Source organism: Myotis daubentonii, chromosome 5 (genome assembly GCF_963259705.1).
Source record: "Myotis daubentonii chromosome 5, mMyoDau2.1, whole genome shotgun sequence".
Classification (NCBI taxonomy): Eukaryota; Metazoa; Chordata; class Mammalia; order Chiroptera; family Vespertilionidae; genus Myotis; species Myotis daubentonii.
The window spans coordinates 4,758,796-4,786,402 of NC_081844.1; the positions used below are offsets into that span (position 1 = coordinate 4,758,796).

Below are 27,607 nucleotides of genomic sequence, written 5' to 3' on the forward strand. Positions count from 1 at the left end.
CATTCAGAACTGAAGGTCAGATAAAGAGCTTCACAGATAAGGAAAAGCTAAAGGAGTTCATCACCACCAAACCAGGATTATATGAAATGCTGAAAGGTATCCTTTAAGAAGAGGAAGAAGAAGCAAAAGGTAAAGATACTAATTATGAACAACAAATATGCATCTATCAACAAGTGAATCTAAGAATCAAGTGAATAAATAATCTGGTGATCATAATAGAATCAGGGACATAGAAAGGGAATGATCTGACTATTCTTGGGGGGGAAAGGGGTGTGGGAGATGCGGGAAGAGACTGGACAAAAATCGTGCACCTATGGATGAGGACAGTGGGTGGGGAGTGAGGGCAGAGGGTGGGGCGGGAACTGGGAGGAGGGGAGTTATGGGGGGAAAAAGAGGAACAAATGTAATAATCTGAACAATAACGATTTAATTTTAAAAAAATAAAAATTAAAAAAAAATTTAAAAAAAAACAGGACAAAACTGTCAATGGAGGATATTGAGTTCAGAACCACACTTTTAAAGTCTCTCAAGAACTGTCTAGAAGCCGCTGATAAAGTTATTGAGATCCTCAAGAAATCTAATGATACCCTCGATGTTGTGATAAAGAACCAACTAGAAATTAAGCATACACAGACTGATATGACGAATATTATACAGACTCCCAACAGCAGACCAGAGGACCGCAAGAATCAAGGCAAAGATTTGAAATGCGAAGAAACAAAAAACACCCAACCAGAAAAGCAAAATGAAAAAAGAATCCGAAAATACGAAGATAGTGTAAGGAGCCTCTGGGACAGCTTCAAGCGTACCAACATCAGAATTATAGGGGTGCCAGAAGAAGAGAGAGACCAAGATATTGAAAACCTATTTGAAGAAATAATGACAGAAAACTTCCCCCACCTGGTGAAAGAAATAGACTTACAGGTCCAGGAAGCGCAGAGAACCCCAAACAAAAGGAATCCAAAGAGGACCACACCAAGACACATCATAATTAAAATGCCAAGAGCAAAAGACAAAGAGAGAATCTTAAAAGCAGCAAGAGAAAGAAACTCAGTTTCCTACAAGGGAATACCCATACGACTGTCAGCTGATTTCTCAACAGAAAATTTGCAGGCCAGAAGGGAGAGGCAAGAAATATTCAAAGTGATGAATACCAAGAACCTACAACCAAGATTACTTTATCCAGCAAAGCAATCATTCAGAATTGAAGGTCAGATAAAGAGCTTCATGGATAAGGAAAAGCTAAAGGAGTTCATCACCACCAAACCAGGATTATATGAAATGCTGAAAGGTATCCTTTAAGAAGAGGAAGAAGAAGAAAAAGATAAAGATACTAATTATGAACAACAAATATGCATCTATCAACAAGTGAATCTAAGAATCAAGTGAATAAATAATCTGATGAACAGAATGAACTGGTGATTATATTAGAATCAGGGACATAGAAAGGGAATGGACTCACTATTCTTGGTGGGGGAAGGGGTGTGGGAGATGCGGGAAGAGAGTGGACAAAAATTGTGCACCTAGGGATGAGGACAGTGGTGGGGTAAGGGCAGAGGGTGGGGTGGGGACTGGGTGGAGGGGCGCTATGGGGGGAAAAAAATGAGGAACAAATGTAATAATCTGAACAATAAAGATTTACTAAAAAAAAAAAAAGGAAAAGAAAAAAAAAGAACAGAGGTACAAACTGGTGCACGCAAGGCGGCTTCACCTGGGTACGTGGTATTTTTCAATCGGAAGGGGATACAAGCTCTCAAATGCACTGAACTCATTTACAGTGAGACTCTGGGGTCCCAGACACCTACGGGGAGAAACTGGACTGTCTTGCAGTGGGTCGGAAAGCGAGGGTGGCTTTCTCGCAGAGCTGCTCGCAGGGATCATTGTTGCTGTGGGGGTGCGGGACACGGGGATGCAGAGGGACTCAGGAAGCAGAGACGGCTAATGACAGCCATTGCTGTTTGCTCTGCCCCGGTGATTCTCTGAGACACCGCCCCACTCAATTTACATCCCCACCCAAGCTGTGTGCAGCAGCGCAAAGGAATCACCTGCACTTTTGCAGCCTAACCTAACAAACTGCAACTGGGTCAAAGAGCTCCAAAACTTCCAAACTCCAAACAAAAAGGAGAAATCTGCTGATATCACTGTAGCTCCTGCTGGGTGGACTCACACAGTGGTTGACTTGGAGATCCAGGAGCCAGGGTACCCATGGTCAGATACCAGATTTCAATTCCTCACATCCAGAAGGGACACACTCAAGAAGCAGACTCAGTGAGCACCAAAACCCCACTGAAGCAAGTCCTATCCCACAAGGGTGTCTCCAGCACAGCAGTTCTTCCACTGTAGACACAGCGGGTCCTCGCAGTCAGCCAAAAATGTGGAGACAAAGAAACATGTCACAAATGAAAGAAATGGAGGAAAGCAAACTAATGGAGGACATAGAGTTCAAAACCACAGTTATAAGGCTACTCAAGAATCTTCTACAAACCTCCAAGGAACTTAGTGAGACCTTCAAGGATCTTAATGAGAATGCCAAAAAAAATGGAAAAGGACCAGTTAGAAATTAAACATATACTGACTGAAATTAAAAATAATATATAGAGATCCAACAGCAGACTAGAGGATCCCAAGAATCAAGCCAAAGATTTGAAATACGAAGAAGCAAAAAACACCCATCTGGAAAAGCAAAACGAAAAAAGAATCCAAAAATACGAAGATAGTGTAAGGAGCCTCTGGGACAACTTCAAACATACCAACATCCGAATTATTGGGGTTCCAGAAGAAGAGAGAGAGCAAGATACTAAAAGCCTATTAGAAGAAATCATGACAGAAAACTTCCCCTACCTGATGAAAGAAATAGACTTCCAAGTCCAGGAATCACGGAGAACCCCAAACAAAAGGAATCCAAAGAGGACCACACCAAGACACATCATAATTAAAATGCCAAGGGCTAAAGACAAAGAGATAATCTTAAAAGCAGCAAGAGAAAAACAGTTAGTTACCTACAAGGGAGTACCCATATGACTGTCAGCTGATTTCTCAACAGAAACCATGCAGGCCAGAAGGGAGTGGCAAGAAATATTCAAAGTGATGAATAGCAAGAACCTACAACCAAGATTATACTACCCAGCAAAGCTATCATGTAGAATTGAAGGTCAGATAAAGAGCTTCACAGACAAGAAAAAGCTAAAGGAGTTCACCACCAAACCAGGATTATATGAAATGCTGAAGGATATTCTTTAAGAAGAGGAAGAAGAAGAAAAAGGTAAAGATAAAAATTATGAACAACAAAGTGACAACAAATAAATATCTATCAACAAGTGAACCTAAAAATTAAGTCAGAATAAACTGGTGAATATAATAGAAGCAGGGGCATAGAAAGGGAGTGGACTGACAATTCTTGGGAGAAAGGAGGTGTGGGGGGTGCGGGAAGAGACTGGACAAAAATCTTACACCTATGGATAAGGACAGTGGCAGAGGGTAAGGGCATGGGATGGGGTGGGAACCAGGTGGAAGGGAACTATGGGGGGGGGGGAGATGAACATCTGTAATAATCTGAACAATAAAGATTTATTAATTTAAATAAATAAATAAAAAGTTTATTCATGATCTAATTTATTATTTTTTATTTCAATAAATAAATAATCTAAATTTTAAAAAAGAGATTTAAAAATATACAACAAATTGGGAAATATCCCATGTTCATGGATTGGAAGAATCAACATAGTTAAAATGGACATATTACCCACAGCAATATACAAATTTAATGCACTCTCCATCAAAATCTCAAAGAAATTTTTAAATAAATAGAACAAAAAAATTGTATAGAACCACAAAAGATCCCAAATAGCCAAAGCAACACTGAGAGAAAAAAAAAAACAAAGCCAGAAATATTGCACTACCTGACTTCAAGTTACAGAGCTATGATAATCAAAACAGCATGGTATTGGCAGAAAAACAGACACATGGGTCAATGGAACAGAATTGTGAGCTGAAATATAAAACCACATGTATATGGGTAATTAATTTTCTACAAAGGAGCCAGAAACACAAATGGAGTAAAGAAAGCCTCTTCAATAAATGATGCTGAGAAAACTGGAAAGCCACATGCAAAAAAAATGAAACTGCATAACAATTTGTCCGATTGTACAAAAAGTAATTCAAAATGAATTCAAGACCTGAATATAAGATCTGAAACAATAAATTACATAGAAGAAAGCATAGGTACTAAACTTATGGATGTTGGTCATAGAGAACATTTTATGAACTTGACTCCAAAAGCAAGGGAAATAAATGAATGGGACTGTATCAAACTAAAAGTGTTCTGCACAGCAAAATAAGCTGACAACTGAAAAAGAGGCAGCTGACTGAATGGGATATGATATTTGCAAAAAACAGTTCCAACAAAGGTTTAATATCCAGAATATATGAAGAACTCATAAAACTCAACACCAAACAAACAAACAACCCAATCAAAAAATGGGTAGAGAGAAGAAAGCCTGGGTACAGAGGGCTTCACAGGGGAGTTTTCCCAAACATTCAAAGAACTAACACTATACTCCTCAAACTATTCCAAACAAATCCAAGAGAAAGGAACACTTCCAAGCTCTTTTATGAGGCCAACATTATCCTAATTCCAAAACCAGGTAAAGACACTACAAAGAAAGAGAATTACAGGCAAATATTCCTGATGAACACAGATGCTAAAATCCTCAACAAAATATTAGCAAATTGGGTCCAGCAATCCATTAAAAACATCATACACCATGACCAAGTGGGATTTATTCCAGGGATGCAAGTCTCGTACAATATTCGCAAATCAACAAATGTGATACATCACATAAACAAATTGAAAGACAAAAATCACATGATCATATCAATAGCTGCAGAAAAAGGATTCGACAAAATCCAACACTGATTTTTGATAAAAACTCTCAGCAAAGTGGGAATACGGGAAGCATATCTCAATATAATAAAGGCCACATATGATAAACCTACAGCAAACATCATACTCAATCGGCAAAAACTAAAACCATTTCCCCTAAGAACAGGAACAAGACAGAGATGTCCACTTTCACCACTCTTAATCAACACTAGAGGACCAGTGCACAAAATTCGAGCACTGGGGGGCTCCCTCAGCCCAGCCTGCATCCTCTTGCAGTCCAGGACACCTCAGGGGATGTCCACCTGCGGGAAGCGGGACTAAGCCAGTAGGCGGACATCCTTCTCGCAGTCCAGGACAGCTCACTCCTTACCGTCCACCTGCTCGCTGCTCCTTAGTGCTGCCGCGGAGGCAGGAGAGGCTCCCACCACAGCCACTGCACTCTCCAGCTATGAGCCCGGCTTCTGGCTGAGCAGCGCTCCCCCTATGGGAGTGCACTGACCACCAGGGGGCAGCTCCTGCATTGAGCATCTGCCCCCTGGTGGTCAGTGTGCATCATAGCAACTGGTCATTCTGGTCATTCCACCGTAACGGTCACTTAGGCTTCTATTATATAGATAGTATTGGAAGTCCTAGCCACAGTGATTAAACAAGAATATTTCACTTGCCTCAAACAGATTGTCAAACTGCAGCGGGAAGGCCGGGGAGGGTGGGGGTGCAGGAGGTAGGGGGGTAAGAGATCAACCAAAGGACTTGTATGCATGCATATAAGCATAACCAATGGATATAAGACACCGGGGGATAGGGGATGCTAGGGGACTGTCTAGGGCGGGGGGAAAAAATGGACACATATGTAATACCCTTTGTAATACTTTAAGCAATAAAAAAAAAGGAAAAAAAGAAAAAACAAAACAAAACAAAAAATACCAAAGGCATGCCCTAACCGGTTTGGCTCAGTAGATAGAGCATCGGCCTGCAGACTCAAGGGTCCCAGGTTCAATTCCGGTCAAGGGCATGTACCTTGGCTGTGGGCACATCCCCAGTAGGGGGGTGCAGGAGGCAGCTGATTGATGTTTTTCGCTCATCGATGTTTCTAATTTTCTATCCCTCTCCCTTCCTCTCTGTAAAAAAATCAATAAAATATATTTTTAAAAAAATACCAAAGGCATATTTCACAGATCTAGAACAAATACTCCAAAAAATTTACATGTAGCCAAAAAAGACCCTGAATAGCTGCAGCAATCTTGAAAAGAAAAACAATACCAGATTATTTGGAGGAATTGGAGGAATCACAATACCAGATTCCAAGTTATAGTACAAAGCCATCATAATCAAAACAGACTGGTACTGGCACAAGAACAGGCATATAGATCAATGGAACAGAACAGAGACCCCAGGAATCGACCCAAGCCATTACGCTCAATTAATGTTTGACAAAGGAGGCAAGAGCATACAATGGAGTCAAGACAGTCTCTTCAATAAATGGTGTTGGGATAATTTGACAGATACATGCAAAAAAATGAAACTGGACCACCAACTCAACGAAAAGGAAGCCCACAGTATGTGAGAACATACTTGGCAATGATACATCAGATAAGGGTAAATATCCAAAATATATAAGGAACTCATACAACTTAACAAAAGGAAGACAAACATTCCAATTAAAAAATGGGCAAAAGACCTAAATGGATACTTCTCTAAACTGTACATACAGAAGGCCAAGAGACATATGAAAAAAATGCTCATCTCACTGATCATCAGAGAGATGCAAATTAAAATGACAAGGAGGTATCACCTCATACCTGTCAGAATGGCTGCCATCAACAAATCAAAAAATGACAATTGCTGGCAAGGATGTGGAGAAAAGGGAACCCTAGTACACTGCTGGTGAGAATGCAGACTGGCACAGTCATTATGGAAAACAGTATGGCGTTTCCTCAAAAAATTAAATACAGAACTGTCATTTGACCCAGTGATCTCACTTCTAGGAATATATCCTAAGAAACCTGAAACACCAATCAGAAAGAATGTGTGCACCCCTATGTTCATAGCAGCACATTTACAATAGCTCAGATCTGGAAGTGCCCATCAGTAGATGAGTGGATAAAAAAGCTGTGGTACATTTATACCATGGAATACTATGCAGCTGTAGAAAAGAAGAATCTCTGAGATTAAAAATGGTGGCAGAGTAAGTGGATGCTGCACAGACATGCTCCCAGGACCAAACTGGAATTACAACTAAAATACAGAAAAACTTCACAAATAATCAACGGAAGACTAACTGGAGAGAACCCTGATAACTAAGACAGAAAGTGGCGGCATAGAGCAGTGGTTCTCAACTTTCCTAATGCCGCAACCCTTTAATACAGTATCTCATGTTGTGGTGACCCCCAACCATAAAATTATTTTCGTTGCTACTGCATAACTGTAATTTTGCTACTGTTATGAATCATAATGTAAACATCTGATATGCAGGATGTATTTTCATTATTACAAATTGAAGCATAGAGGAGAACCAAGATGGCGGCATAGGTTAACGCCGGAGATTGCTGCCTTGAAAAACCAAATCAAAACACACCTAAAAGACGGAACGGACATCATCCAGAACCACAGGAAGGCTGGCTGAGTGGAAATTCTACAACTAGGAGGAAAGAGAATATCATACCCAGACTCGGAGGAGGCGCAGTGCTGAAGTGAAATACTCAGGTACGGAGTGCACGCGGAGCGGGCTGGCGGCGGAAGGCGCGGTTGGTGCTTTCAATCGGGAGGGAGTCTCAGATTCTGAGCTCCAGATCCGGGCGAGTCTCTAGGGACCCAGACTCAAACGGGAGAAGCGGGACTGTCTGGCTTTGTCGGAACTCGAAGGCAGCTTTCTCTCCGAGGTTTGCAGCAGTTGCTGGGACTCTGTGAGGCAGAGCCCCTAGGGACAGAACTGAGAGCCGAGATAACTGCTCTCTCCGGCCCACCCTGTTGATCCCGAGCCCGAGCGACCCACCTGCCCCGCCCAAGCCCTGCACAGAGCCATTTGCCAGATAGCCTCAGGCAAAAGCTAGATTAGCACCTCCCTAGAGGACAGAAGTTTTCCCACTGCAGACACAACTGATTCTCACAGCCAGCTGGCCTGGAGGTCAAATCCCCCTAGTATTAACTACAACAATCAAGGCTTAACTACAGGAGGACTGCACACAAAGACCACTAGGGGGTGCACCAAGAAAGCATAAAAAATGCGGAGACAAAGAAACAGGACAAAACTGTCAATGGAGGATATTCAATTCAGAACCACACTTTTAAGGTCTCTCAAGAACTGTCTAGAAGCCGCTGATAAACTTAATGAGATCCTCAACAAATCTAATGAGACCCTTGATGTTATGATAAAGAACCAACTAGAAATTAAGCATACACGGACTGAAATAACGAATATTATACAGACTCCCAACAGCAGACCAGAGGACCGCAAGAATCAAGGCAAAGATTTGAAATGCGAAGAAGCTAAAAACACCCAACCGGAAAAGCAAAATGAAAAAAGAATCCGAAAATACGAAGATAGTGTAAGGAGCCTCTGGGACAGCTTCAAGCATAACAACATCAGAATTATAGGGGTGCCAGAAGATGAGAGAGAGCAAGATATTGAAAACCTATTTGAAGAAATAATGACAGAAAACTTCCCCTACCTGGTGAAAGAAATAGACTTCCAAGTCCAGGAATCATGGAGAACCCCAAACAAAAGGAATCCAAAGAGGACCACACCAAGACACATCATAATTAAAATGCCAAGAGCAAAAGACAAAGAGAGACTCTTAAGAGCAGCAAGAGAAAGAAACTCAGTTACCTACAAAGGAGTACCCATACGACTGTCAGCTGGTTTCTCAACAGAAACTTTGCAGGCCAGAAGGGAATGGCAAGAAATATTCAAAGTGATGAATACCAAGAACCTACAACCAAGATTACTTTATCCAGCAAAGCTATCATTCAGAACTGAAGGTCAGATAAAGAGCTTCACAGATAAGGAAAAGCTAAAGGAGTTCATCACCACCAAACCAGGATTATATGAAATGCTGAAAGGTATCCTTTAAAAAGAGGAAGAAGAAGAAAAAGGTAAAGATACAAATTATGAACAACAAACATGCATCTATCAACAAGTGAATCTAAGAATCAAGTGAATAAATAATCTGGTGATCATAATAGAATCAGGGACATAGAAAGGGAATGATCTGACTATTCTTGGGGGGGAAAGGGGTGTTGGAGATGCGGGAAGAGACTGGACAAAAATCGTGCACCTATGGATGAGGACAGTGGGTGGGGAGTGAGGGCGGATGGTGGGGCGGGAACTGGGAGGAGGGGAGTTATGGGGGGAAAAAAGAGGAACAAATGTAATAATCTGAACAATAAAGATTTAATTAAGAATCTTTTAATAAATAAATAAATAAATAAATTGAAGCATAATTAAAGCATAGTGATTAATCACTAAAACAATATGTAATTATATATGTGTTTTCCGATGGTCTGAGGCAACCACTGTGAAAGGGTCGTTCGACCCCCAAAGGGGTCACGACCCACAGCTTGAGAACCACTGGCATAGAGACTGGTAGGAAGTGTTGAGATGCAAAAGGGCTGGCTGGGTTCCACAGACAGCAACTGAAGTCCCGGAGAGATATCTTGGCTGTGGGGGGTTACCACTGAGAACTCTGAGATCAAATCCCCAAGCTGGGCCCCCCAGCAGAGAGCACCAGAACTGAGAAGGGTACCCACACAACATCTGGCTGTGAAAAGCAGTGGGGTTGCTGTCTGCCAGGGAGAGAGAGCTGGAAATACAGGCACCCTCTTAAAGAGCCAACACACAAAATTCCCTGTGCAGACATACACTTTGTGCTCCAGTGGAGGGAGGACAGGGTGGACTGTAGATGTGTGAGCAGAAGCCAGGATCAGGGGCTCTGGTGTTAGAACTCAGAATGCAGACACCCGTTTTCTGTGCTGAATATTCCTTCATGTTGCAGAGGTCATCTTTCTCATGCAGACATTTGCTATACAGGCAGCTTTGCCGGCGGGGGGGGAAGACAGTTGACCTACACCTGTGGTCGGCAAACTGCGGCTCACAAGCCACATGCGGCTCTCTGGCCCCTTGAGTGTGGCTCTTCCTAAGCCTTAGGAGTACCCTAATTAAGTTAATAACAATGTACCTACCTATATAGTTTAAGTTTTAAAAATTTGGCTCTCAAAAGAAATTTCAATCATTGTACTGTTGATATTTGGCTCTGTTGACTAATGAGTTTGACAACCACTGACCTACACTATTGGAAAACACTTTACCCCACAGGGCGGAGTTTGTGAGGCCCATTTACTAGTAGAGACTAAGAATAACAATTAGCCTCCAGGCATAAGCAATTGCCCCACCCTATTGAAAAAACTCCCACCATACCTGTGGACAATTGCCTGAGGGCTATTCAAGATGAATCCTATCAATCTGTAGGCAGAGGCAGTCTCTGGAGGCTTTGAGTTTTTGCCTGATGTATTAGTCAGAAACAGCTTAAGAGGCACAGCAGATCTATCTAATACATAGTCACAAACCCAAAAAGGCAGCCAAATGAGGAGACAAAAAACATTAGGTCAAATGGCAGTGCCATATTTAATTTTTTGAGGAAATTCCATACCATTTTCCATAATGGCTGCACCAGTCTGCGCTCCCATCAGTAGTGTACTAGGGTTCCCTTTTCTCCACATCCTCACTAGCATTTGTTTATTGATGGTAGCCATTCTGACAGGTGTAAGGTGATACCTCATTGCCATTTTAATTTGCATCGCTCTGATGATCAGTGACTTCGAGCATTTTTTCATGTCTCTTGGCCATCTGTATGTCCACTTTGGAGAAGTGTCTATTTAGGACCTTTGCCCATTTTTTAATTGGACTGTTTGTCTTACTGGTGTGGAGTTGTATGAGTTCTTTATATGTTTTTTAAGTTAACTCATTATCAGATGTATCATTGGCAAACATGCTGCTAGGGTAAGATGGAGGGTGTAGCCCTCGCCCTTTCAGTAATCTGCTGTCAAGTCTATCTGATGTGTTCATTTTATTTTCTTCATTTCAGTCTGTTCTGTATTTTTTTATGGTTTCTGTCTAAGTGTGAATTCTCATTGAGTTCATCTATTCTCCCCCTAAGTTATTTGACTATCCTTATAATCAGTGTTTTGAACTCTATACCTAGTAGTGTGCCTTAATTTTGTTTTAGTTCTTTTTCTGGACATTTATTCTGTTCATTCATTTTGACATTTTTGTTTCCTCATTTTGGCTGCCCTTTTGTTTGTTTCTATGTGTTGATAGATCTGCTTGGTCTCCAGACTTGGAAGGGGGGCCTTATGTGGTAAGTGTCCTATGGGGCCCAGTGACTCCCTGATCACCTGAGCCAGGTGTTCCAGGGATGTCCTTTATGTGGGTTGTGTGTACCCTCCTGATAACAATTGAGCCTTAATTGTTGTTGACACATCAGTGGGTAGGATTGACCCTCAGGCTGTCTGGCTTTGAAAACTGGCCGTGACTATAGCAGAGGAGCTATTGTATGGGAGCTGTCTGCAGGGATCAGGATTCATTTTAGCAGGGCTCTGGTCTTGCTGATTTTGCCCTTTGGGTGCATTGTTTGTGGCGCTAATTGGGTGGTGCTCTGATGTGGTCTGAATGTGCCCATCAGGTGTGCTGACTCTGGGGCATCTTGAGAGCAGTGACTCTGGGGCACCTTCGGAGCAGTTATAATGCAGATCTAAGATAGGGTCTGCCTGTGCACAGCACAGGGCCACCTGGTAGGAGCTACAAATTGATCTGAAGTTTGTAGTTGCCTATGCTGTGAGCCAAGACTGGCTGCTACTAATGCCAGACTTGGGGCCACTTAGAAGTACTGAACATGCAAAGGCCAGACACTGCGTCTTTGGGATTTTTGGACCTTTGAGAGATTTAACAAAATCCAAAGTGGCCTGAAGTCAGCAGGTTGTGAAGAACAGCTACTGGGAAAGTTTTCGGTTCATGGAAGGGTTGGTTGTAGAAGTCTCATGGAATTACCAAATTGATGGAGACCAGATATGGCACCCACCTGAGCCTGCTTGCTGTGTGTGTGTCTCAACAAAGGAACAGTGGTGGGTGCTAGCACTTCTGCCTGGAACAGAGTTGGCCCTTCATTCCTGGCCCTGAAGCCAAACAATTCCGTTCCTCCCCATATGTCCTTGGCCCTTTTTGAACTGCTGCACCAGTACTGGAGCTTGGAGCAAGTGAGTTCATCAGGGAGTAAGTCCGTGCATGGGTCCTTTAAGAGGACACCTTTAAGAGGTCTATAGCAGCCCCTGTCTCACCTGAACAGAATCCCTGCCAATTTTCACAGCCACATGTTGTGGAGACTCTTCCTAGCACTGGTGGTCCAGGCTGAGGAGCCTGGTGTGAGCATATGACCCCTCAATCCTCAGTGGGAACCCTGCAGCTGTGATATCCCTGTTGATTCTCAACCACCACACATAGGTGGGAACCAGTCTGTTTTGCTCTCTACTCCTCTTACCAGCCTCAATGTGTCTTCTTCCAGCTAGCCTTCAGGTAGGTGGTTCTCAAAGGTGGTTGTTCTGTAATCTAGTGGTAATTATAGTATGGTCATGGGAGAGGCAAGCACAGCACTTACCTGCTCAGCCATCTTCATCCTCTACATTGTTGCCAGAACATTTTCCCTTGCTTAAAATCTTTGACTTCATCAATTTCAGGATAAAATCCAAACTTCTTAGTGTGGCAAATAGACCTTTTGTTATCTAGCTTCCCCCTTCTACTCAACGTTTAACATCTGTCATTCTCTTGCTCATCCATTCTATTCTTGAGTTTCCACAAAAGTGTCATTACAGGCAGTCTCCTTTTATTTGAAATGCATATCTCACCTTCTAGAGGGTTCCCATCCTTTCAAATTCTGGCTCAGATTATGCTAAGTGAAATAAGCCAGTCAATAAAGGAAAAATACCACATGATCTCACTCATTCGTGGACAATAGAGACCATTATAAACTTTTGAACAACAATAGATACAGAGGCAGAGCTGCCTCAAACAGATTGTCGAGCTGCAGCGGGAAGGCCGGGGAGGGTTGGGGGGCAGGAGGTAGGGGGGTAAGAGATCAACTAAAGGACTTGTATGCATGCATATAAGCATAACCAATGGACATAAGACACTGGGTGATAGGGGAGGCTAGGGGACTGTCTAGGGCGGGGGGATAAAATGGATACATATGTAATACCCTTTGTAATACTTTAAGCAATAAAAAAATAAAAAAAAAAATCTGGCTCAGACATCACTGCTTCTGGAAAGCATTATTTGATATCTCTAGGTTCCCTTGGTTAGATTCAATCTCTTTATCCTGCTCAAATCTCTACATTCTTACACTGCAACAAGTCACCTATTTGCCTGTTAACCATATTTACATACTGACATAATAATTTGCTTATTCAACTGCTAGCCCCTGAATTCCACCTCATTTTTCCTGATTCATGGCTTCTTGAAGGCCTGTGTCTTAAAACTCCTAGCTGTGCAGTATATAGTTCCTGCCACAAAGCTGGGATTTTTTTAAATTACTAAGTTGTTCATAAGTACTCCTTTTGTTTTCCTAAAATTGTTTGACACTAAAGAACACCAAATAACATACTATTTATATCATGAAAAGACTGATGTACCTTTCAACATTTTGGCACAGGTGTTAAGATTCATTACCCTTCTTTGACAACTCCTCTGTTGGAATTTATATATTCATACTAGAAGCCCAGTGCACAAATTCGTGCACAGGTGAGGTCCCGCAGCATGGCCTGTGGGGATTGGGTTGAAACCAGCAGTCCAACACGGCCAGTTCAACACTGCCTGCCATTCCCGCTCATCCCAGCCCTGCTGCACCTGCCATGGGCTTGTGCCCAGTCAGTCCTGATCAGGAGAGGCTCACGCCGCTGCAGTGGCACTTGCCAGCCATGAGCCCTGTGTCTGGTGCCCCTCCCAAGAGGGGTGTGGAGGGGGCCAGAATGTAATCGGCCCTCTGTGCGGACTCCGGATCCATCCCACTGGCGTTTGCACCAATTGTCAAGAGCCACCTGGCGGCCGCATTTATATCATTTCTTCCATGCAGAGCATCTAGGGAGGGGAAGCGGATGCAATGCCTGAGGCTGATTTCCAGGAGACCAGTGGCATGGGCCCATCGGTGCCTGGCCATTCTCCGGCGATTGGACCTGCAGGACTACTGAGGGAGTGAGTGGCTGCCACCAGATTGGAGGGCCACCGGGATGAGTCAGTCAGCTGAGTGGCACTTTTGTCATGGGAATGCATTGACCACGGGGGGGGGGGGGGCAGCTCCTGTGTTGAGCGTCTGCCCCCTGGTGGTCAGTGCATGTCACAGCAACCAGTTGACAGGTCATTCGGTCACTTAGCCTTTTATATATATAGATATATCCATATATATAAACAGCTTTACACTTTACTGATTTTTCCATTTAATACATCTAAGATGAAAGCTCACAGTGTATAGCAGGTATACATTCATAATAACTACAGAGAAAAAAATTCTGAGAACAGAATTACAAATTGGATACAAAATCCTCAACTCACAGCAATTACTAGAACAAAGAAAGGCAACAGACTTTATTTCTATTTTTAAATAATATCCATGCACAAAGTTTGACATAAGGTCAGGAAAGGTCAAACTTCAGAAACTGAGAGGTAATTTTCACTTCATTTTTATATTTGGTCCTTTTTCCCAAAAAATGTACAAGTTCTTTGATCACCTCTTTTATATGCTATTAAAATGTTATTTTTAGCCGTAACCGGTTTGGCTCAGTGGATAGAGCGTCAGCCTGCGGACTGAAAGGTCCCAGGTTCGATTCCGGTCAAGGGCATGTACCTTGGTTGCGGGCACATCCCCAGTAGGAGGTGTGCAAGAGGCAGCTGATCGATGTTTCTCTCTCATCGATGTTTCTAACTCTCTGTCTCTCTCCCTTCCTCTCTGTCAAAAATCAATAAAATATATTTTTTTAAAAAAATGTTATTTTTAAAAGTATTACCAATTTACAATTATTGGGGGGTTTTTTGAGAAATCCAGTACACACACCCCTCCCCTGGCCCAGATGTTACTGACAATAACGTATCTAGTGTACACTGCTGTAGAAATAAAACAATTCTTCTATTTGACAAATGACCAAAGTTAATGTCTCTTGCTGTGAATTCATTTCAGGTTATTTTAAAAAGTGTCTACAGACATGAACACTTTCCTCATTATCACAGTCAAGACATATCCTTGGAATTTAACACCTGATGACTAAATTATAGAAATGTTTTTAAGTATCCATTACATTTATTCCATCACTCTCATGTATTCTGATAAGCTTTGGTTTATGGCTTCCATACATACAAATCTACTTTCTAGGGGTTCTCTTCAATATGAATTTTATAATGATTAGTAAGAGATGACCTATGGTTGAAAAGTTTCCCACATGTATTACATTCATAAGGTTTCTCTCCAGTATGAATTCTCTGATGGGCGATACGTGATGAGCTTTGTCTAAAAGTCTTCCCACATGTATTACATTTAAAGGGTTTCTCTCCTGTATGAATCCTCCGATGTTGAATAAGAGCTGAACTTTGGCCAAAAGATATCCCACATTCCTCACATCGATAAGGTTTTTCTCCAGTATGAATTCTCTGATGATTACTAAGGGATGAATTACACCTGAATGTTTTTCCACACTCATTACATTTATAGGGTCTTTCTCCAGTATGCATTCTCTGATGTTGAATGAGAGCTGAACTTTGTCTGAAGGCTTTCCCACACACTTTACATTTACATGGTTTCTCTCCAGTATGAATTCTTTCATGAATAATAAGTGTTGAGTGGGAACTTAAGGCTTTACCACATTCACTACAATTATAAAACTTCTCACCAGTATGAATTATTCGGTGTCTGTTAAGTCGTGAAATAGAAGTGAAGCCTTTTCCACATTCATTGCATCTATAGGGCTTTTCTCCAGTGTGAATTCTCTCATGTTGAATAAGAGATGCACTCTGACTAAAGGCTCTCCCACATTCACTACATTTAAAAGGTTTCTCTCCTGTGTGAATTCTCTGATGATAACGAAGGGATGAGCTAGACTTAAATGTGTTACCACATTCGTTACATAAATAGGACTTCTTTCTGGAATGAATTCTCTGACACCCAGGAAGGGATGTGTTGCAACTAGATGATTTCCTACCTGGATTATATTTATAGGGGTTTTCTCTAGCATGGATTTTTTGATGTATGAAAAGGCCTGACCTTCGACTGAAAGACTTACCACATTCTTTACATCTATAGGATTTCTCCACAGTATGTGTTCTTAGATGTTTATAGAGGGATGTGCTAAGAGTAAAGGCTTTCCCACATTCTTTACATACATAGGGTTTCTCTCCAGTATGGGTTATTTGATGTTGAATAAGAGCTGAACTTTGGTTAAAGGCTTTTGAACATTCTTTACATTTAAATAATTTCTCTCCACTATGGTTTTTCTCATGTTTACGAAGGGATGAAATGTTAATAAAGGTTTTCTCACATATACTACATTTATAGCGTTTCTCTGCTGTGTTGATTTTTGGTTGATTAATCAAATTTAAATTCTGTTTGAAGCTGTTTCCTTGTATTTCACATTTTGGTAGTGTTTCTTCTCTAGGAACCATCTGTTTTCTAATAAGGACTGACTTTGGGCTAAGGTTTTGGCCAAATTCAGTATTTTTATGTCTTCTTTCTACAGTAAGAATATTTTTGTGGGTAACTGAAAGTATCTGAACACCTTCCTTTTTCTTCTGTTTTTTCTCTAATCTGTCTTCATATGCGCAGGTTTTTTCTGATTTGAAGACCCTGGGTCCATTCCTTTTGGATCTTTTCATTATCAACTCCTGAAATAAAGAATCTTGCGTTTGAGTTGACTTTGTGGTTTTATGATTACTCTTGCATCCTGGAGGGGGGAAAAAACAAACTGAAGATGTTTCATATGATACAGCTTTTGGCTACAGAGACAAAATGTATAGAATAAATAAACACTGATTATCTTTAAATAAGGTCTTGGTATCTGCCCAAAAAATAGATTTATGCAGTACGGGAAAATAATCAATGAGAGCTTAAAGTATTAGGGTAGAAAAAAATAATTTTAAAAAACACATTTAAAAGATGGTGAGTATAGAGTGACTAAGAGAACTGGTGAATGAAGAATGGAGAAAAGAAGAGTATGAATTAGGAAAGGCAATCTGGGATCAGAGTCCAAAGCCCATGATAGATTCCTAAATTATCTTCATGACATTTCTCTTCTTTATGTAATCACTCCTAACCTGGAAAGTCTTCCTCCATTTCCCTCATGTCAAATTCTTTTGTATCCTTCAGATTCAATTAAAAAATAAACTCTTTCTGAGTCTTTTATTGACTCAATTTCCATAGTCCATTCCCTTCAATATAGACCATACCACAGTGTTTTAAAAATGTTATATATAAAGATGTTACTTTCCTTTTTCCCCATAAGTGTTCTTTACAATCAGATTAGCATACCCTATTAACCTCTAAGTCTTCCTGATGGCATCTGAATTATATACAATTTTTTTGTTGATATTTCTTAATTACGTATATACTCCAAATTTGAAAAATGTCAAATATTCTCAATTATTTATACATCAATTTCACACACAAAACATGATTCAAATACTTGTAGAAGTTGTCTTACAGATCAGTACATTACATGGGTGATGGGAGGGTTCCAAGGCCAGTTCACATAGGAAGGCATTATTGAATTAAGTTACAGAGGAGTCACAAGTAGACCTGAAGCCAAAGTCAAAAGTTAGGAAGGCAGCCTTGCTCATGCATCAAGCATGAGAGACTGCAAGCAAAGTAGAAAAGTCAAAGATCAAGAATAAGATAGACATAAATATTAAAAGGGGTGATAAGCATAAATATAAAAAGGGATGTTCGCAGCCGCCATCCCTCTCTAATGCCTGCGCTGTCTCCAGCTCGTGGAGCTCCAGCCAAAGGAGAAAGGGGGGCAAGTAAAGAGGTCTCTATACCATGACTCACACAAGCAGACTGCCCACAAATCAACCAGTGGTAAAGCACCAAGGAAGCAACTGGCTACCAAAGCCGCTCCAAAGAGTGTGCCCTCTACTGGAGGGGTGAAGAAACCTCATCGTTACAGGCCTGGTACCGTGGCACTTCGTGAGATTAGCTGTTATCAGAAGTCCACTGAACTGATTCGCAAACTTCCCTTCCAGCGTCTGGTGCGAGATATTGCTCAGGACTTCAAAACAGATCTGCGTTTCCAGAGCACACAACTGGTGCTTTGCCGGAGGCTAGTGAGGCCTGTCTGGTTGGCCTTTTTGAAGACACCAACTGTGTGCTCTCCATGCCAACGTGTAACAATTATGTCAGGAGACATCCAGCCAGCACGCCACATACCTGGAGAACATGCTTAAGAATCCACTATCATGGGAAACATTTTTCATTCTATAAAAAAAATTCTACTCTTCCTGTTATTGGTAGTTCTGAAAGTTATTTTTTTTTTTCCGATGGGATCAAAAGGTACCTAAGTATATGATTGCAAGTTGAAAATAGGGGACAGAAATCAGGTATTGGCAATTTTTCCATTTTTATTTGTGTGTGAATTTTTTAATCTAAATGCAGGGACATACAGCATTAATGCAAGTCAAATGTTTCAGTGAACAAGTTTCAGCAGTTCAACTTTATAACAATATAAATAAAACTGTTAAATTTTTCTGGACAATGCCAGCATTTGGATTTTTTTAAAACAAGTAAATTTCTTATTGATGGCAACTAAATGGTGTTTGTAGCATTTTTATCATACAGTAGATACCATCCGTTCACTATACTTTTCTAACTTAGTTGTCCTACATGCAAATACATGTTTTTAATGTTGTCTGTCTTCTGTGCTGTTCCTATAAGTTTGCTATTAAAATACATTAAGCTAAATATATACATTATATACATATATATGTGTATATATACACATATACATATACATATATATATATATATACATGCATAAGGTTAAAAAAAAGGACAATATGATAAAGTGGTAAAGAACAAAATTGATTTCAATAAATATTATAATTGGGTAAGAACACAATTCACTGAATATTAAATTTTGGCAGGGGAATGGTTGTGCACATAGTTTGGCATTTTCTTCTGGGCTAGAGGTAACCATTTAAAGGGCTCCTTTGCATCTCATTTGAGATTCCTATCTCACATTCACTTTCATATGAATGTGTATATACTCCCTCTGCTTGGTGAACATAATGTATTCCACTTTCCTCCTTTCTTCTACCAGTATTCCCTTCTCAGATTCCTTCATGGATAACACTTTCTGTCCCTCCTTTGAAAACTGGTATTCCTTAGCCTTTGGGAATTTTTTTCCACTCTACACAGCCTCCTTGACTGATTTTATATGCACCCATATCTTTACTATTTATTGTAAGGGAACCAGGAGTTTTTTATTTCCTGCCAAACACCTTCCTAGCTCCTTCTCTCCATCTAAGTCTTGATAAATTAAATGATCAAATCTCAATACATTATCTGGGCAAAAGTATGAAAGGCAAACACAAAAAATGGGTCCTTTCTCCAGTGACTGTATGTCATTGGTTCTAGGTTTAGTTATATGTGCTGAGAAGAAGATAGTAAAATTCTGCAATTTAGATTCTAGCTTGTAATAAAGCTAGAGATCCTGCCTTAGGCCTGTACATAAAGACTGCGGTTTTGTGACCAACACCTTTACTAGAACCCTGAGCATTTGGCACAGGTATCTAAATGGTATTTTGTTTCTCGTGCTTTACTGTAGTCTCCTAACTAGTCTCCCTGCTTCAAGTCTTGCTCTCTACCAATTCAGTTTTCACACTGTAGGCAGAGTAATCTTTCTAAAATCTTATCTTACCATGTTACAAACTTCCTTAGATCCCCCAATTTATCTTTAATCTATAACAATAAAAGCATAATATGCTAATTAGACCAGATGGCCGAACAGCAGAACGACCGTCTAGACGACCTTCTGGACGAAGCCTGGGCTGCCAGGGACAAGGCCCTTGCATGAATTTCGTGCATCCGCCCTCTAGTTTATATATAAAGTCCTGAGTACTTTATATATATACCGTGGTCATCAAGGTATTTCACGTTCTGACTTTTGTCCACCTGTCCTCATCTCCCTCCCCTGGCTTCTCGTCAGGTATGTTGAACTATATGTAGTTTCGGGAGCATGCCATGTTTTTTCGTATTTCTTTATCTTTGCATGTGCTGCAAACATCCTTTCCATTAACAAATGGTTATTAACTGCCTACTATGGGCCAGGTAATGTTCTAGGGAATGTGATGACTAAGAGTTCTGGAGCTTATACTTCGGTATGTGTGTGTGAGAGTGCTGGGGGAAGGGGTGGAATGAAATGACAAATCATAATAAATAAAAGCCATATGGATATGTGAAGAAAGGGCTTCCCAGGCAAAGGAAACAACAGCAAACAAAAGTGTGGTGACTTCAGAGGAACAGCCAAGAGGCTGTGTGCCTAGAATGCAGTGAGCAAGAGGGGAAAAGGTAAATAAGACAAGCGCAACAGATAGGGCAAGTCACATTAAGGCCTCATATGTTACAGTAAGGTCTTTGGAATTTTATTCTCAGCATGATAGAAAGCCACAGGGAAACTGCATGCCCACTCAAGTTGGCTACTATGCAGAGAACAGACTAGTGGGGCACAAGTAGAAGCAGAAAGGAGATAAATCACTTAAGAGGCTACTGCAGGTATGTAGGTGAGAAAGGGGTGGACAACAGATGACTGCATCAGGATCAACTATAAAGAAAGTGCTAACAGGACTGGACTGGGCTTGCTGATATGCTGTAGGATGGGTGCTGAGAGGGAGCAAACAATCAAAATCACTCCTCCCCCACGAGAAAAAGGGCCAGCCGAAGGCCTCCTCCCTACTCCCCAGAGTGAGGACGCTCCCTACACACTGCCATGGAGAGAGTTCCATATCAATGAAGGGCAGAATACTGTGTGTTGTACACTATCGCTGGAGTGGACAAAGGAAAGAGTATATACAGGACTATTTGTTTATATAAGCATAGAAGAGCTCTTCCAGCTGCTGCTGCTGCTTCAAGTCTGACTATAGTTCCTACACTTCACTTCCTCCGGCTCATTCACCACTCGCTGGCTCCATTCTGGCTTCTGTCCTCACCACTACCCTGGCTAAGGCAACTATGATCTCCATGTGGCTAAGACAAGATGCTCTTCTCAGCAGCATCTGAGAGTGACCACTCCTTCTCCTGGAGACATTCTCTTCCTAAGCTAGTGGAGCCAAACTTTCCTCCACGTCCTTCTCATTGCTCACCAGCCTCAGTTTCCTTGGTGGGCTTCTCAGTCTCCTTTGTGACTTACTTTACTTCCTCTTTGATCCTTAGAGTTCCTTCGGGTTTAGTACTAGGCCCCCAAATCTTCTCACTCTGCACCCTTTCCACGGGCCAGCTCTAATTATAAACATACACCTCATGCATGACTTCTCTACTTTCTACACCCAGTTACACAACAACCTACTCCAAATAGCAACTTAAATGTCTCAAAGACACCTCAAATTCAACATGCCTAAAACCCAGTTCATGATTATTCCCTCCAATCTTTATAATCCTTTGGCTCTGTAAATGACACCAGTTCTGAATTAAACCTTTAAGAGGCATCATTAATATCTCTCCCTCAGATCCCTCAGCTAATCAATTATCAAGAATTATTTATTCTATCATCTAAATATGCCCCAAAAACATCTTATTTCTCTCAAGTTCTACTGATAACAATCCTACTACGAGCCTTGACTTCAATGACAACTGACTTTCCTGAGTTTCCTCTTATCACACTCCTCCATTTGCCTTCCCTATGGCTTCATTTTTCTCTACCTTACCATGAAATGCTAGAGTTCCTCAAATTTGACTCAGAGGCTCTTTCTTGCTCTTACTATAATGTGAACTCCACCAATTAAGTCAAATTCAGCCACTGTTTCAATTAGCCTACCTTGACCAGGATCTCCCAAATTTACATTGCACACCAAGTCTATATTCAGAGCGGTGGTACTCCAAATCTAAGAGCCTATTTGTGATCTCCACTTGGATAACAAGGTCAACCAAAGACAACCAAGCAGCCGCTCCTCTTCCTTCCTGAACCCCACTGCACGAGCCCTCATCCAGACCCTCGTTACGTCTTGCCTACAATATACAATGGTCTCCAGAAACCTCCCATACCCAGTTTTGCCTCATTTTAAACCTATTTGCTGCAATGCTTCCAACATGACTGTTTTTAATTTCAAATTACTAAGGAATTCGTGGATTATTCTCCATGTGAAAAAAATCAAAAGATTACATATAAATAAAGTCCCCTTTCATCCCACCCATTCTGGACCCCATTCCAAGCATACTGTTACCAGCTAAGCTGTGCAACTAACTTCTCTGTATATTATACCGTAGACAAACACCCCCATAATTTTCTTTAAACATAAATGGTGACACATAACAATGCCCCTGAACTGCTTTAGTCCTTACCGTGCCTTGGAGGGCGTCTGTCCACGTCAGGTGCTCTTTACGGCCGTACGCCGGAGCAATGTTTCTAAAATGTCGATGGCCACAGAATTCTTCTGCCTAAAACCCTCTGCACTCACCCATCGAGCAGTTCACATCTCTAAGAACTGTACCAAAGCACTTTATAATGGGGCCCAAATTCCCCAAAATCATTTTTCATCTCCTTCTTTCCCCACACACATACCCTGAGCCTCAGTCAGAATGAACTACCTGCAAGTCCTTACATACACGTTAGCTGAATGGGCACGAGAACGCGGCCCTCCTCTGAAACTGTACTGGGCTGCATATCGGGGCGCGCTGTACTGTCTGTTCCTGGAACAGACAGATAGGAAGGTACTGACATCAGGTCAGGCCTTGAGATATGGTCTCATGGTCCCTCCTCAATATACTGTGCTCTCTGTTCCCAGAAAACATAGATAGGAAGGTGATAATGCTATACTGTGTCGGAAACAAATTGCGTAAACAAGGCTTTGTAACTTTGTAGTTTTTGCAAATAAATAGGCTGTAACGCTTGCAGTCATGGCTGCAGTTCAGCCTTTGCTTTGGCAGAGTGCTGGGACTGCAGACAGCTGGCCAGCTTAATAAAGGTTCCTAAATTTAAATTTTGAGTCGGTGGTCTATCTCGCTGAGTCAGCCCATAACAAAACCACAGGAAAGGATAAGAAGAGAGGTCCTGACAGATCCATTACAAAGTGAATAGCAGGGAAAGGAGAAAGGAGGAACCTCAACGTCCCTTCTCCGCCACTCCTGGGGACCAAGGACCCTGGAGAGCCGTTCCCAACCATCATCTGCAAGCCCCACCCTCCACTTACTAACCAGACCCTCGCCTGGTGACCTGCGGGCACCTCAGCCCCACTCACCCAGAGGGGCGCCCCAAGGACTCTCTTCCTCCACCTTCCATGGCTCTTCTCCTTGCTGCAACAGGGAGATCACTTTTGGTTTGGAAAAAAGGAGCCCTGTTCATAGACCAAAAAAGAAAGAAGAAAAGACTTGGATTTGTTTTGACACAGAGAGGTAGCTCAGATCCGAGTGGAAACTCAGGGGATGGTACAAAAGCTTCTGATGGTACAAAAGCTCTCTGATGTGAGAGGTGTGCTAGGAAAAAAGGGACTTGTAGCACATGACTACGTAATAATTAGCTGTACGTTAGGGAAAGAGCATAAACATCAGCCTTGATTAATAGGGTGTTATTGGCTTCCTATAGAGATGAAATATGTTAAATGTATAGACTGAATTAAATTTGTACACAGATACGTATGGAAAGGATTACATACCAAGTAGCTTGTTTAAAATGAGAAACACAATCTGACTCCCTTTAACGATGGCAGTGGTCAGCAAAGTATGCAAAATCGAGCCCACTGTCTAAGGATGCCCTTGGCTGCCAAATAAAAGCAGACGGTTACAGAGACCACATGTGGCCCCCAAAGCCTAAAATATTTACTACCTGGCCCTTTACAGAGAGTTTGCTGACCCCTGGAAAAGACAAGTAGGAAAGGCAAGTGATAGGTCCAGAGACTGGATAAAGCCCTCTGCTGAGAGACGTGAATACCAACCATAGAACAATCAGTGCAAGGAAATTCTGCCTTAACCATGGAGAAAGTTCTAGTGTGTAATTACACAGAGGGAAGGGGATGATTATCAATACCCCCCTCCCCATTCCCATGGCCAACTCCATGCCTATAGGGGGATGTGTTTTTAAGATTTATTTTTAGAGATATCCCATAAGAACAATCTCACAGCAAACACAGCAGAAGTTTCTTAGACAACCCATCGCACTTATCCAGGGAAGCAGGTGCTAGATCAGCTCAGTTTCTGAACTGGAAGAGAATTAGGAAAGGCAAGTGGTCGGCCAATGAAGAGGGTCGAGGGACGCTCCCTGCCGAGAGGGGAGCAACCAAACACAGAACAATCATGAGGGGAAAACGATCCTCAAGTGGGAGGGAATTCCTAATGCGTGACTGCAGAGTGTGCCTTCCACAGGCAATCCAATGTCTATAGAAAGGGGAAAGGTTTTCAGTATCTATTTGTGGAGATCCGAAGTGTGCAATCCTAAGACAAATCTCAGCTCAAGTTTCTGATGACCGGGGCTTTTATTCAGAGAAGGAGGTGCTGCGTTACTCCATTTCTATAGGGAAATGTCTCCACAAGGAAACTTCCTTACCCAGAGAGACCAGGTTACTGTAGTTTTCCAGCATCACATCCTGGTACAGGTGTCTCTGAGGAGGACGCAACTTTCTCCACTCATCCCGCGTAAAGAGGACCGCCACGTCCTTGAACGTCACCGACATCTGTAAAGACAAGCCACCCCAGCTCACCCTGATGGCCCACGCAGAGTGAGGAAGGAGGCCGTGGAGCGGTAGATGGGCCACCAGGAAATGCTTAGTCAGAGATTTCCACAACCCACTCCTCAGGTTCCATTAATTTGCCAGAGTGGCTTCCAGAACTCAGAAAAAGCAAGTTACTTACAAGATTACCAGTTTATTATAAAAGGACATAACTTGGAACAGTCCATGAGGAGATGCACAGGGCAAGCTTTGGGGAACAGGGTGCGGAGCCTCCCCACCCTCTGGCTGTGCCACTCTCCTCTACTCTCCACGTGTTCATTCACCAACCAGGAAGCCCTTAGAACCCTGTCCTTTTGGGTTTGTATGGAGGCTTCATTACAAAGGCATGATGGACTAAATCGTTGGCCATTACATATACATGACTGATTAACTCATTACACAGGCGGGACTGAGTCAACCTCCAGCCCAAGACAGGCAGCGGGTAGAAGGCTGAAAGTGCCAACCTCTAGTCGGGGTTGGTTTCTCTGGAACCAGCCCCACCTGAGGGCTCTCCTAAAGTCAGCTCATTAATATAAACTCTGGTGTGACTGAAAAGGGCTGGTTATGAATAAAAAAACACAGCCATTTCATCTTTATTTCTTTGAAGTTATTGCAGGTAAAAAAAAAAACAAAAAACACATATTACTAATCAGTTGGGGAATTGTAAGTGCTTTGGAAGCTCTGTGCCAGGAACAGAGACGAAGACCAAACACATATTTCGTTTTATAAATCACAAAGTCACAGCTGCTCAGTGCTAGACACGGAATTCCAACGCAGGTGGATGTCCAAGGTGCCATTCTTCACCTCTCCGCCAAACTCCGTCATGCCTACCTCACAGGTCAAGAAAGAAATGAGATAATCCATATAATGGAGACGGACAGTAGAGATTGTCACCCAACATGAATGTACTTAATGCCACTGCATTATACGTTCAAAAAGGGTTAAAGGGGTAAATTTTGTCACAACAAAAAGTTAAAATGATAAAATAAATACATACATATGTACATAAATAAAGATGCATAAAATATTATTCTGAGGTAATGCATACCAAAGGGGTGATGGTGATTATTTCCAGATGTTGGGGTAAGAGTGAGCTTTTTTTGTTGTTGTTAATCCTCATCCAAGGATACTTTCCCATTTATCTTTCAGACAGAGTGGAAGAGGGAAGGACAGAGAGAAACGTCGATGTGAGAGAAACACATTCACTGGTTGCTTCCTGCACACGTTCCAACCAGGGCGCGGGCCAGGGAGGAGTTTGCAACCAAGGTACATGCTCCTGACTGGAATTGAACCCGGGACCCTGTGGTCCGCAGGCTATATCCACTGAGCCAAACTGGCTGGGGCGGGGTAAGAGTGATTTTAACTTCTTCATATATGCATTTTTTTATTCTCTGAATTTTTAACATGAGAGTGCAACACATGTATAAGATAACTTATTGGCATATGGGGGAATACAAAACAATCTTGCCCTAAAAAGAATTTAAAACCCAACTGGTAGAGAAGAAAATGATGAAATGATGTGAACAATGAAAAAGTGTAGCCGTACAGGACTGTATGCCATCTCCTAGTTCAATCCTCATCTCAGAGGTGAGGAACCCAAAGTCCAGGGCAGTCAAGACCCCAGGTCACATAATGTGTTAGTGACAGAGGCAAGACAATAATGGAAGTTTCCTTTTAACCCAGTGCTTGGTCTATTCTCCCTCTGGTCGTAAACGTCCCGTCAGTGAGATTTCCACACAGGCCTATGCAGCGCTGCCGTGTGGGCAGCAGGCAAGGTTGGGGAGAATGCCACACGGGATGCACTCACACACAGGATGAAGATGATTCTGGCCAAGAGACCAACTTGGCTCTGTTGGAATGAAAGGGCAAAACCTTGGGGAAAAAGCAGCCCACATATGCAATGGGAGGCTCTAGCCACAGCCTCAGATCAACCACCACCAAACTGCGCGCGTCCAAAACAGAGCATCCCGGGGCAGAAGAGCCTGGTGACGCACGGCAGGGTCTGCGCTGTGCTCTGAAGATCACCAGAGCAACGGCTGGACGGTAACAAGTGTGACCTTAAAGGCCACACCCACTTGGGTTTGAATCCAGGTTACTGACTTCTCTGAGCCCCTGTTGCCTCACATGTAAAATGAGGAAAATATGCCCAGCCTGTGTTGCTCAGTGGTTGAGCACTGGCCCATGAATCAGGAGGTCACAGTGTGATACCTGATCAGGGCACATGCCTGAGTTGTGGGCTCAATCCCCAGTAGGGGAATGTGTAGGAGGCAGCCAATCAATGATTCTCTCTCATCACTGATGTTTCTCTCTCTCTCTCCCCCTCTCCCTTCCTCTCTGAAATCAATATAAATATTTTTTTAAAACATAATAATAAAATAGGGGTAATAAGTGCTCCACTGTTATGAGAGTGAAAACAAAGGTAAAGCCTCCAGGACATTCCCAGCAACACTGCCTGTTATTATTAGATGAAGGTGAATAAAGAAAGGACAAGTATTTATGGGTCCTATGAACATTATGTAACACTAGAGGCCAGTGCACAAATCCGTGCACCAGGCCGCTAGTACGGATACCAGATCTTTGGTTAATCTCTTCCTGCCCTCCCTCCTCCCCCCTTCCCTCTGAGAGTCATCAGTCTGTTCCATGTTTCCATGCCTGTGGTTTCCTCTCCTGCATTGAGCATCTGCCCCCTGGTGGTCAGTGCATGTCATAGCTACCGGACGGTCGGACGGTTGGCCAGCAGCTTAAGCTTTTATATATATACTAGAGGCCCAGTGCACAAAAATTTGTGCACT

The 27,607-nt window shown here is 42.2% G+C and overlaps 1 pseudogene; it reads left to right on the plus strand.

Annotated features, from left to right (window-relative positions):
- Positions 1 to 12,079: 12,079 nt before the first annotated feature.
- On the plus strand, positions 12,080 to 18,347 carry LOC132234452 (histone H3.3A-like; annotated as a pseudogene).
- The last annotated feature ends 9,260 nt before the right edge of the window (positions 18,348 to 27,607 follow it).